Source organism: Rhinatrema bivittatum, chromosome 7 (genome assembly GCF_901001135.1).
Source record: "Rhinatrema bivittatum chromosome 7, aRhiBiv1.1, whole genome shotgun sequence".
Taxonomy (NCBI): Eukaryota; Metazoa; Chordata; class Amphibia; order Gymnophiona; family Rhinatrematidae; genus Rhinatrema; species Rhinatrema bivittatum.
Window position 1 is genome coordinate 260,850,905 of NC_042621.1, and position 12,731 is coordinate 260,863,635.

At 43.6% G+C, this 12,731-nt stretch overlaps 1 protein-coding gene and 1 long non-coding RNA gene across 5 annotated transcripts in view; one reads left to right on the forward strand and one right to left on the reverse strand.

Moving 5' to 3' along the window:
* LOC115095861 (zinc finger matrin-type protein 4-like) overlaps positions 1-12,731 on the reverse strand; it is a 354,259-nt gene that overhangs the window by 34,296 nt on the left and 307,232 nt on the right. The window lies entirely within an intron of this gene.
* LOC115095862 overlaps positions 11,747-12,731 on the forward strand; it is a 49,633-nt gene continuing 48,648 nt past the window's right edge. Inside the window, exon 1 of the long non-coding RNA XR_003857897.1 lies at positions 11,747-11,994. This is a non-coding gene — a long non-coding RNA (uncharacterized LOC115095862). The remainder of the gene's footprint in view (positions 11,995-12,731) is intronic.

Consider the following 12,731-nt stretch of genomic DNA (forward strand, 5'->3'; position numbering starts at 1 on the left):
AAGCCAGGAAGTATGTGTGAGCCTCAAGAATAAAGAGGCAGAGAAGGGGCGGGGCATGGGCATTCCTGAGTGGGGCCTAACCCCCGAAGTTTGCAAGGCTGAACATGGCAACGCACGCCATGCTACCTGCATAACTTTACTACTGGTCCTGATGAGGCGCAAGTCTGAAGATTTTGGGCCAGAGGGATCCTGAACTTAGAGAGAGAGAATCTGACTCTCTATATATCTCCCACTGTAACAGGGGCACTTTCAACTCTGGGTGGGTTGGGGGTGGTGGTGTTACATTGGTCTGCCTAGGGTACAAGGGGCTGGGCGCTAGCGCAGGGGATGTTTCTCCGGGCCGTGTACTTGGCAGGTGCAGAAAACACCCTGGCAGACTGGCTGAGTCGCACCTTCCGGCCCCACGAGTGGTCCCTGAAACAGGTGGCGGCAGACTGGACCTTTTATGACTGGGGGACCCTGGAAGTGGACCTGTTTGCCTCCCTTAGTAATGTGAAAGTTCCCCAGTATTGCTCTCTGTTCAGGTCGGACGGAGTGCTGCCCACGGATGCCTTTGCCATCCATTGCGGGACAGGCCTCCTATATGCCTATTTGCCTTTCCTCTTCCATTAGTGATGCAGACTCTCAGGAAGCTTCGCCAGGACCGGGGGTCCATGATCCTTGTTGCCCCACATTGGCCGAGGCAAGTCTGGATCCCACTTTTGCGGGAACTATCCAGGTGGAACCCGATCCGTCTGGGGACAGCCACGGATCTCCTCTCACAGGATCAGGGCAGACTGCGCCATCCTAACCTCTGTGCCCTGTCTCTCACAGCATGGATGTTGAAAGGTTGATCTGCAGCCCCTAGACCTTTCAGAGGAAGTAGCCCGGATCCTGCTGGCTTCAAGAAAACCTTCCACCAGGAAGTCTTATGCCTTCAAATGGAAGAGGTTCTCCGTCTGGTGTGAGCAGAAAGGCCTCGACCCCTTCTTTTGCCCTGTCCGGCAACTCCTGGGCTACCTGCTGTACCTCTCGGAGGCAGGGCTTAAGACCAACTCCATTCGGGTGCACCTGAGTGCCATAGGAGCTTATCACCAGGAGGTGGATGGTTCGTCCTTCTATTATCTGAGAGAGTAAATAACCAAGTTACATTAACTTTTTCAAGTCCTTTCATGATTTTGTAGACCTCTATCATATCCCCCCTCAGCCGTCTCTTCTCCAAACTGAACAGCCCTAATTTCCTTAGCCTTACCTCATAGGGCAGCCGTTCCATGCCACTTATTTTGGTCGCCCTTCTCTGCACTTTCTCCAGTGTAACTATATCTTTTTTGAGATGCAATGACCAGAATTGCACACAGTATTCAAAATGTGGTCTCACCATGGAGCGATACAGGGACATTATGACATCCATAGTTTTATTTGCCATTCCCTTCTTAATAATTCCTAACATTCTGTTTGCTTTTTTGATCGCCACAGCACAGAGCCGACAATTTCAATGTATTATCCACTATGACACCTAGATGTCTTTCCTGGGTGATAACTCGTAAGATAGAACATAATTGTGTAACTAAAGCAAGGGTTATTTTTCCCTGTATGCATCACTTTGTACTTCTCCATGATATGGCTTCGCAAATTGCGAAGCCGGCCTACTTGGCCAGAAATCCCACCCCAAACTCCTCCCCTTTTCCTAATTTGCATCGCTCCATGCGTTATGGTGTTTTCGCGTGCTTTTCGCCTGCGAAAACACCTTAATGCATGCAAAAACACCATATAGCACTTTAATAAATGAACCCCTTGGTTAGCTTCCCTAATTTCTCTTAGCATTTCACTGTCTGTCATCTTGGCCAGGTGGATGGCAGTATACTCCTATCACTATACTCTTCCCCAATACACAAGGGATTTCTATCCATAAAGATTCGATTGTGCATTTAGTCTCATGCAGGATCTTTATCCTGTTGGACTCTATGCCATCCTGGACACAAAGCACCACCCAGCCACCAAGATGCTCCTCTCTGTCACTGCGATATAATTTGTACTCCGGTATAGCACTATCCTTTTTCCACCATGTCGCTGGGATGCCAATTAAGTCTATATGATCATTCACTGCTATACACTAATTCTCCCATCTTACTTCTTAGCCTTCTGGCATTAGAATACAAACATTTCAAAGTGTGATTTTTTTGTTTGTATTAACATTCTGCTTTTCAGTTGACAGGGATAGATTGGAATCTTTTAGCTCCGGAGAGTTTTTAATTATAGGCACATGGACTACTTTTCTTATTATTGGAACTTCTCTGTTGGGATGCCCTAACTCTAATGCTTCATTAGTATCCTTCGAAAATACCTCCCTCTGAACCATACACTGCTGAACCTTCCAGTGAACTCCTGTTCCCAAGAGCTAATCAGGACAGTTACTACACTTACCGAAAACTATGGAGCAATGGGGTCACAGGCCAGTTTTACCGTTTCCCAAACTTCACACTCTCAAGGGAGATGATAGACTGGAGTTCTCTTTTTTTTCCCCCAAATCCTTCCTTCTGATTAGAATGATCTCAGCTGCTCCAACGCAACTCAGAACTGCACCACTGTTGCCTCTCCTAGAATGGAGTGCCATAGCAAATGGTTTAGTCCAACACTCCACTCTGACAACAATATCCCCTCTACTGCAAAGAGCATGTACCAAGTGAAGGGAATAGAGACAACTTTAGCAATATTGCTAAAGAACTTCAGGGAAAAATATGTTTCTTTACAAATGATGCAAAGATATGTAATAGAGAAAATATGCAGAGAGGGTTGAAAATCTAGTCATAACTTAAGTTCCTTATCTACGTTAAATGTGACTATCCCATTTAAGGACTCACCCCTAGATTCATCATTTTGCTATATTTGTAGCAGAATGATGAGTTGTGGAAAAAAAAAGGGGTGGGGGGGATAGTGGGCAGCCAGCCGCATTGCGGCGGTGCAGTTTCGCCTGCCGCAGGGCAACCACACCACACACTATCACCCCCATAGCACCACGGGAAAAGGTGTAGTTATTTCCCGTGATGCTGCTGGCAGTAAGGTGAAAAACATTATCACCTGCAGCGCTGCAGGGAGATAATGCCGGCCAAACCCCGTCCACACTCCTCCCCTTGCCCTAATTTAAATACTGCCGCGATACCGGCACATCACAAAATAATGAATGACCCTATTAGTTTGTAATTTGGGTATTTTATTTGACAGTAGGCTAACATTTAGGCATTATTTTCAAAATATCCTGAAAATGGGTTATTATAAATTCTGTCTTTTAAGACATTTGAAATATATTCTGAATCCTATTGATTTCAGAACAACTGTCCAAGCTTTTAAGTACCCTAAATTGCTGCAACTCCTTGTTTGTTGGGCTTCCATGTAGTCAGTTATGAGTTATCCACGTTCTGCAAAACTCAGTGGCTTGTTTAATAACTGGGTCTCAACGTTGGGAACATTTATCGCCAATAATGAAAGACCTTTACTGGTTACTATAGAATATAGGATTCAATTTAAAATTCTGATCCTAGTATATAAATCAGTGAAGTCCATTGATCCCAGTTATTTATTGAGTCAGTTTCAAATGTATATTCCTTTAAGGACACTGAGGTCTGCAGATAATCTCCTTTCAATGCCCAAGTTAAAATGGCGTGGTTGAGCGATACATGCTCTAGATCATTTTTTATTTCAAGACCCATATTGTTGAACTCATTGCCACCTGCTCTACATATGTTAAATGACCTTAGTTCAGAAAACAACTGAAGTCAGTATTAATTAGGCAAGCTTATGAACTGGCATAATCAATATTGACCTCAGTTCTATGATGGCTTGAACAGTTTTATATACTGTATTTTTTGCTTTTACATATTGTGTTATAGTATTGATTATATTTTATATTGTTTTATGAATGCATAATTATGTACTGTGATCCACTTAGCACATATTGCTATAAGCGGAATATAAACATTTTAAATAAATAGATAAATATATCCTGCCTCTTTAATCCATCTGATGCAGCTTAGAGCACATAAAATTAAATTTCATAAATACATATTACATAAATACATATTTAATATACATTACAAACATTAAAAAACTATTAAAAATTCAAAATAATTCCTAAACAATAAATATTAAAATATAAAAATAGTAATAAAAATCATGATACCCAGCTAAGTCTCATCCCCTATTCTTACTAAGGGGAAAATGCACTAAATCAGCTGAATCACAGGATATAAAATAACATAAAAATTAAATTACAGAATATATCACTCCCCCTTTAACAAAAAGATGACTTGAAAAAAAACTGGAAGAATGGAAAATGAGCTTCAATGCCAAAAAGTATAAAATCATACATTTTGGATGCAAAAATCCAGTAATCACATATGAATTAGGAGGACAAAACCTGAAAAATATAAACCAAAAAAGCGCTCTAGGAGTAATCAACAACTCAGATGACCTCAAGCAGATTTTGTGAGTTTTCTTTTCTTTTTTTGTTTTTATTTATATCTTATATCTGCTCTGCTAATTATATATTTCTATGCTTTGTTTTTATGTTTCGGTTTTTAATTATGTATTTTTATGTTTTCTGTCATTGTATACCTGCCTAGAATCTCAGTAAACTGGGCAGCATATAAATTAAAGCAATAAATAAATAAGCCAATCAATGTAAACAAAAAAAAAACAACAAAAAAAACCACAAAAGGAAGATTAATATAGGCCACTAGAGAGATCCCACCTTGAACACTATGTTCAGTAAGAACAGAAATGGTTCAGGAAAGGGCAACTAAAATGATTCATGTTCTGCAAAATAAATCTTGCAAACAGAGGCTTAAGAAAGACACTCAAACTTGTACTCAGGGGGTGAAAGAAGGACAGCATGTATTCAGTGGAGAAAAGAATGAACAGGGACTATGACAAACATTAAAATATTTGACAGGATTCTATAAAGTATGAGAGGTTAAATTTTTCACAGAAAATGAAATTCAAGGACAAAAGGTCATAAGATGAAGTTGCAGGGAGGAAATTTCAAAAGGAAACATGAGAAAATACTTCTCTACAGAGAGGCTAGTAGATGCTGGGAATAGCTTTCTGGCAGAGGAAGTGGCAACCAAAAGCATAATAGAAGTTAAACCTGCTTAGGTCAGACGCATAAGGCAGTGGTCCAAGTAGCTGGGGGAGGGCGGTATCAGGTAAAAGAAATGAGAGAGGGCACTTAAATGTATTCTCAATCATACGGGACTTTAAGAGGCCAATATTCAATAGGCCGTTTAATGGACAAGACATCAGTCTTTCCCATATGTATAAACGTAGGGTCCTGTGAAATGTGCTGGCATGATCTGCGATATGGGGACTTGCAGGGTTATTTGCAATTTTCTTCTTTCGGAGTTTGTTTGAAGACTGCTTCTTATTCATTTTCTTTCAGGCAGAAAGCTAACACTGGAGGAACAGGGTTTATTTTTTTTCTTTTTTTCAGTAGTTCAAGTATTTGTAAGTCTTTTATGACTCCAATCAGTTTTCCTAGCTCTGGGTTATATTTTACTACAAGGGGTACCTGCTTTACTACTTTCTTTTCTTTGCATTGCTGATTTATGTAAAGATGATTATTTTAGGGCTATAGCCTTTTTCTGTGAAGGTTCAGTTAGGACTTTGAGGAGCTCGTCCCCGTCTTTTAAGGGCACGTAAGCTGGCTGCGGGTCATGGACGTTTCGGTATGTGAGAGAGGCTGGAATGGTGAAGCTAGCTGCACCTGACAGTCTGTTTTCTGTAGGCTACTGCTTATACTGGGCCGTCGTTGAGGCTGTGGTATCCAAAAATGTAACTCTTCCTAGGGGGTCTGCACACACATTGTTTTTCATTTTGGTTTTGTTTCTTTTTGATTTGTTTCATTTCATTTATTTAAAAAGAGAAACAAAAAGAAAAAATAATGTTGGATCACCTCTGCTGGAAAAAAACAAACCAACCCACAAACACCTTCCAGGTCCAACCTTGATTCCCCCCCCCCCCCCCCCGGCTCTGTTTATCCCCAAATATTCTCTCTTTATCAGGCAAAAGAGATCCCTGGTCACTCCTGACTCACCAGGGCTACAATGGTGAATGGTGTCGACAGACTGAGACCGGCACAATTATCATTTTCTTAGACAGAAATTATGTTCATTTTGCTTTTGTTCTTTTTAGTTTAAAAAATCTCTTCTAGTTCTTTTATATAATGGCTGGCATACTGTGGTGCCCATCCTGGCGTTTATAGCCATACCCATGATCTGTAGATAGATGTCAGTATTGAAGGTGAAGTAATAATGGTCAGGATGAATTTAATTAATTCTGTAGTAAGTTTCTGGTGTGCATTTGTGGTCCAGCTTGGATGTCTTTTGAACCTTATAATATGTTGTTACGCCGTCGCCATCCAAGTATAGTGGGGTAACCTGTATTGAGTCCCCATGGCTACAGCCTTAACATCCGAGATACAGCTGCACCAGGTTCCCGAGAAGGTGGAGGGAACCTGCATTGCGAGTCCACGGTTACAATCCATCATCAGTTAACACAGGCTGGCCAGATGGTTTCAATAACAGCCTCACTAGTTTTGGTGGCTATTTGGATTATTATAAAGCTTGGCTGTTAAGAAATGGACCGGAGGCCTGGGTCTTTGATTAGATATGGGACTTGTTAAGACCAAAGAAGAAGATACAAGGCTGGAAGAGCTAATAGTGGAGGCACATGCTGTAATGAAATTTAAACACACTTGAGACAGATATGGAGGGAAGTGGTAGGAACAGGAATGAAAGGCTGGGTGAAAGATCTATGGGGAGCTGATGTTGATATCTATGTTCATCTATCCCCGCTGGTAAAGAACCAAACAGAAAGACAACTGGGCAGACTGGATGGGCCAATTGGTCCTTATCTGTCGTCATTTACTGTGTTACTGTCCATGGACTCTCTTTAGACAGCTTAAAAGGGAAGAAACAATCCCAGTGTGGGGATGGGGAATAAACTGCTAAAGCCAGAAGAATCATATTAAAGGCCAACAAGTTGCGTCTGGCACAGGGCAATCAGATAAACTAAACGAGGGGCACAGAGACAACCTCAACAAGCAGAAAGCAGCATAATTTTCCTTAACTAAAATTCTTTTTCTGGGATCAGCGTCAATAAAACATAGATACGGATTATTGAACAACCCAGACTGGACACTGGTACTGCACCTAAGTAAGATAATAACTGTTTGGAAATGTACTTATTGGATGAGCAGCAAAGCATAACAAGCTAGAAGACAACCAGCTGCCTGACCGCTGTATAAAACTGACGCTCTTCCTTCATAATTGATGACTTTTGTTTCCATCAATCCAAGATAAACATCAGTGCTAACAGGCCCTGCTAAGCACAGTGAAAGATTCCTGGCTCAGGACATTTTGCCTACCGAGCCGTCACCACTTCGGTAAAAAACAGTAGCAGCAGGAACTGAATCCTGAAAATATTTCCACGGCAGGCTGGAAATGTAGCCATTGCGTATCACTCAGAAAGGAATCTGACGTGAAGAAAAGTTGCAATCTGTAGACCCTTTGACTCCACATTAATTCCAGCAGATAGAAATGCCATTCTGCGATCATCGCCACTGGCCATCTGCCTGACTTGTTTTGATACTGCAGGGATTGTCCTGAACCCCTTTGCTGGGCACGTGCGATGCTAAAAACAATCGCAAACAAAAACAACCCAAAAAACACAAATTAGACGGTCCCAGTACTTTTTGTACTGTTTACAATTAAGAATGAGGACAACTGCATGGTCTGTGTTTCATTTTTATACATTTTTAGTACTTTTCAACCAAGGCTGAAAGCACTACAACAGCAGCGATTCAGTCCATCCCTACCTCCGTCTGTCTGGGGGACACAATAACTTTCATAAAAACAGCCGATTGGCTTTAAACCTTGACTGAAGGTCAGCAATGGTCCTGCAACCTACGCTATTTGCAGATGGGCAGTATCGGATCAGTGGTAACAACATAATTACAATAAAATGTTGGAAGACAGCAAGAGGCCAATGTTCAAAGTGCATTCAGCACTATTTAAGCCAGATAGGTGGGACTGGCTGCAGAATATGTACCCATGTTCAGCGGCTGCCGCTTAGCCATATAAGTCCCTATACGGAGGGAAAGCTGGCCGCAAAAGCTGAGGGTGGGCAGTGGGCGGAGCGAGATAGCCGTCCGACTGCCGATATTCGCATAAGCTAGACACACCATAGAGCAGGTCTAACCTTGGCTAGTTAGACCTATCCGGTTAAGCGCTCAGTTCTGCGCGTATATTGAGCAGCATAGCCGTGCCGCTGAATATACATCGTAACTTAGCCGCATAAGTTCTAACTGGCTGAGTTACTTAATTGGACAGTTTTGAATATTGACCCCCCCCCCCCCCCAAAAAAAAATAAAATTTCATATGTATGCATGATTTTCATGACCTTCTTCAGGGAAGCATAAACTTGTACTTCTTAAATTCAGTGACTCTCTCTTGCTATATTTGTTCCGGCTTCGAGGGCTGACAATCACAGAGACGCGATTCCTCCCATGCTCCATTGTGGACATCCTTCCACATTTCCTCTCTCTCTCTGTGTAACATCTTCACTAAAATCAAATAATGGATACAATGATAACGATCAGACTCCACCCCCCCCCCCCCCCCCCGAGATTACTGGCAATAAAACAAGCCCATAACCCAAGGGAATATGGGGACTGGGGCTTTCTTTGAAAGTGCAGTGAATAAATGAATAAGTGTTGGTAAGCGAGCCCCACCACTGGCAGGGGAGGAAAAACCCAAATACCCCCGCTGGCACTGAGAGGAGGCAGGGATACCTCCTCCATCCCCGCCTCCTGCCTTTGGGGGAGGGGACAGCCAGATGGGCCGGAGGGTGGGAGGCAGGGTCTGGAAGCAGAGGGGGTCTCGATCCGTGGTGCATTCTGAAAACATCAGGGGGGAAGCGGGGGAGGTGGAGGGAGGGAAATTGGGCAGCAGCTCCATTTTTTCTCTTGGCATTTCAGGAAGGGGAGCGGGAAGGAGATGGCAGGGGCTCATTTATTTTTATTATCGAGACTGTGCTGGGGAGGAGGGAGATTCAGGCTGTGGGGTACTTTTTTTTTTCTTCTTAAAGAACATCAGGAAAGGGAAGGGCCATCAGGGCTGCAAGTTAGGTTGGATGAACCCCTGGCCAGCCAGATTTAGGCCTGTAAATTTCGCAGTGCTTAGATTTGGCCAGCCAAATTAGGTGGCTAACGCTGAAAATCAGTGCTAGTCCCTTCACTTTCCTCCCCCGCCCTAACCCTGCCCCCAGGACAGCCCACAGTTTGAGCTGCTACACTCAGGCCGGTCAGTTTTAAAAGAATTTAATGCAGCTGGCCAGAATCCTTTGAAAACTGGCCTTGCTGCTTTTTCTTCACAGAAGTTATGACAAACTGTGCATTATGTAATTCCATCAGCAGGTCTGAAAAGAAGGCGGGGCCCTGAGACAAGATCAGTCCCAGCTCTCAAATTTTCTTTCTGCACTTTTTTCTAGAGACGATATTAAACCGTTCTTCAGGGTACTGGAAATTTCCTCTGCCCCCTGGATCCTCTCCTGAGTTTGGTTTCCTTTCCACTAGGAACCCCCCCATCCTGAGTCCATCCCACAGAAGTGACACAACTCGGGTTTGGGCTGAAACACCCCAGGAAGAATTCTTCTCATCAGGGCAGTCAGTGGACAAACGACACCCAGGGCAGGAGTTGCTTTTGGCACCCTGCTACATTTGGCCGCCTGCAGGAGGGCCCCGCTACCGGCCACATTCACCCCAGACAGCCACCGACGCAAGAGAGCCTGTCTTCGTGGCCGAGAGGCAACCGCCAGGCTCCGCCAATGCTGGTGCGGCTTGGATGCTGCCATGCTGACCCTGTCATGAGCTTCACAAGGCATGCGGGCATTGCTGGATGCAAGTTAAAGGCCCTGCGATAGGAACTCAGCCAGTGGTGCCTCCCGAAGATGCCAGCGCCTCCCTGTATTTAAGCTGAGCTCTCCTGCTCAACTTAAATACTCAGTGGGTTTCCTGTCTTGCAGTGCATGTTGCTCTAGGTCCTGGTATCCTGCATTCCTGCCTCATCCAGCCTTGCCTCGTTCCACATTGCCTTCCAGCCTTGCCCTGTCCTATTTGTCTTGTACAGTGTCTTCAGTGAGATTTCATCCACCCTTTGCCTGATGAAGGGCAACCAAATGATAAAGGGGATGGAACAGCTCCCCTATGAGGAAAGGCTGAAGAGGTTAGGGCTGTTCAGCTTGGAGAAGAGATGGCTGAGGGGGGATATGATAGAGGTCTTTAAGATCATGAGAGATCTAGAACGAGTAGATGTGACTCGGTTATTTACACTTTCGAATAATAGAAGGACTAGGGGCATTCCATGAAGTTAGCAAGTAGCACATTTAAGACTAATCGGAGAAACTTCTTTTTCACTCAACGCACAATAAAGCTCTGAAATTTGTTGCCAAAGGATGTGGTTAGTGCAGTTAGTGTAGCTGGGTTCAAAAAAGGTTTGGATAAGTTCTTGGAGGGAGAAGTCCATTAACGGCTATTAATCAAGTTTACTTAGGGAATAGCCTTGCTATTAATTGCATCAGTAGCATGGGATCTTCTTAGTGTTTGGGTAATTGTCAGGTTCTTGTGGCCTGGTTTGGCCTCTGTTGGAAACAGGATGCTGGGCTTGATGGACCCTTGGTCTGACCCAGCATGGCAATTTCTTATGTTCTTATGACTCTCTGGATTTTGACCTCTTGCTTGGACTGGACCACGATTGCCTGCTGCCGGGACCTGACCACGATTGCTACTTGTCTGCCCCAACCTTGGCCTGCCTCTGACTCCGTTAATCTGCTATGTGTGAACCTGGTGACTGCCAACAAACAAAACCCACAAAACATAAGGCAAGATAGGAAACAGGAGCGAGGAACACATTTATTTATTTCAATTGGATTACATGCTTTACAGAGCAAACCATCAAGGTGCGGAACAAATCATACAAAATAAGCAATAAAATTAATACATTGCATACATACGTCACAAAATAACATTTTACACAAACTGAAATCCCCAGCCTGCCTCTTTCATCCTTTCTACTTCACTCCAATTGTACTCCCAGTCTCTTTCATATTTATCTAAATAAAGTTGGAAAACGAAAAGAAAATGTAAAAGAAGAAAAATAATCTATGAAAAAGGGGATGAAAGAAGAGTGGAAAGGCAAGAAGGAGCTCTCAATGAGTTTCCAGCAATCGGGTGTCCAGTGCCACAATTTCACCCTACTGGGTTCACAAAACTGCAACCAAAATGCAAACATTATGTTTCTATCAAAGCCACAAGGCTAGGGTTCATCTCTGGTCCTCTCCAGACCCATAAAGCAGGAGGGCTAGGTGTGGGGGGATAAGTGTGTGGAGCCAGGGGATGTGAGGCCTTACGGATGAGTCACTTCAGTTTGCCAGTAAAAAAAAAAAAAAAGAACAGAATGGTGTGAGCCAAAATATGGAGCTCTAGTTGTTACTGTCTTTTTTTCTCTGCTCCCCTACGAGGGTGAGCTGCACATATAACATTGGGAATCTGCTTTAGGGCTTCTTCAGGTGTCTTCCATCTTACTTCTGAGAGCTATCTGGCACAGTTTTGGGAGCAATGTCTGATTACAGAGCCCCAAGGGATGAAAGAACGCAGCTGTGAGTTCACCTCGAATCATACAGAGTACATACAGACTCGGGAACGCTGCACCAGACTCAGAAAGATGATTCGGAAGAGGCGTCCTTTGTCTGTAGTGCGTTTTGCCTGCTTCAAAGAGGCTCAGTAAATTGATTTATGGACGAATTTCCAGCCACCTGTGCAACAGCCCTCGTCCAGCACCGTGAAAGGTACAGCGTGGTCCCTGGACTGACAGGGAACAGAGACTATAAGAAAAGCTGTCCCCAAAACTGAAAGCTGGTTCTTGCTTCCGGTTGCCGAGTGTTCCCTGGCCTGCTAGCGTGGAGGTAACATGGTTTCCTTACTTTCTTCTCCCTTTTGTTGTTGTTGCTATTTTAGAAGTGGAGGGTGGGGTAATATTCAAAAGTTTTTACATGAGTCAGTGTGTGTTTACCTGTCTAAAATATTATGGTTTGATAACAGTGATCCCTTCCCTCCCCCATACGAAGGTCAAGGTACGCCTACTGCCTGACAGCGTGCGTGTGCTTTGACCTGCATAAAGAAGTGGGCGGGGTTACATCTGGGGAGGGAAAATACGCAGCAATTGCATTTTCAGGCACCTAAGTTGCTCTTAACTTCCATGCAGCTGCAAAGTGTGTGAGTGCAGTGTGCAAACCAGCCGCATTTCGAAAGGGAAACTCTGCAGGGAGCCTCCCTTTTGTAAATGAACTTGCTTGTACCCTCTTTCTTGTTATTTTTCTCTTTTTTTGCCTTTTTGTTTTGTCTATTTTATCTAGTTTTAGTGTCTTTTTTTTTTTTTTTTTGCTTCTTTTCCTTTATTTTGCATTTTTGCTTTTCTGAATTTTAGGCACCCAGGTAACCTGCCTCCTGGGATTTTTCCAGTCCTCTCTGCATGCATCGCATTACCCAAGGAATGGTGCTTGCAACCACAGCAGGTGAGGGGGCCAGCAAAATCGTTTTTTGTACAGAGACCGTGCCCTGCTCTCCTGGGAAATATGATAAGAACGGAAAAAATGTATTATTCATATCACAATTCAGCACCTAACAATTGCATTCTCGTGTG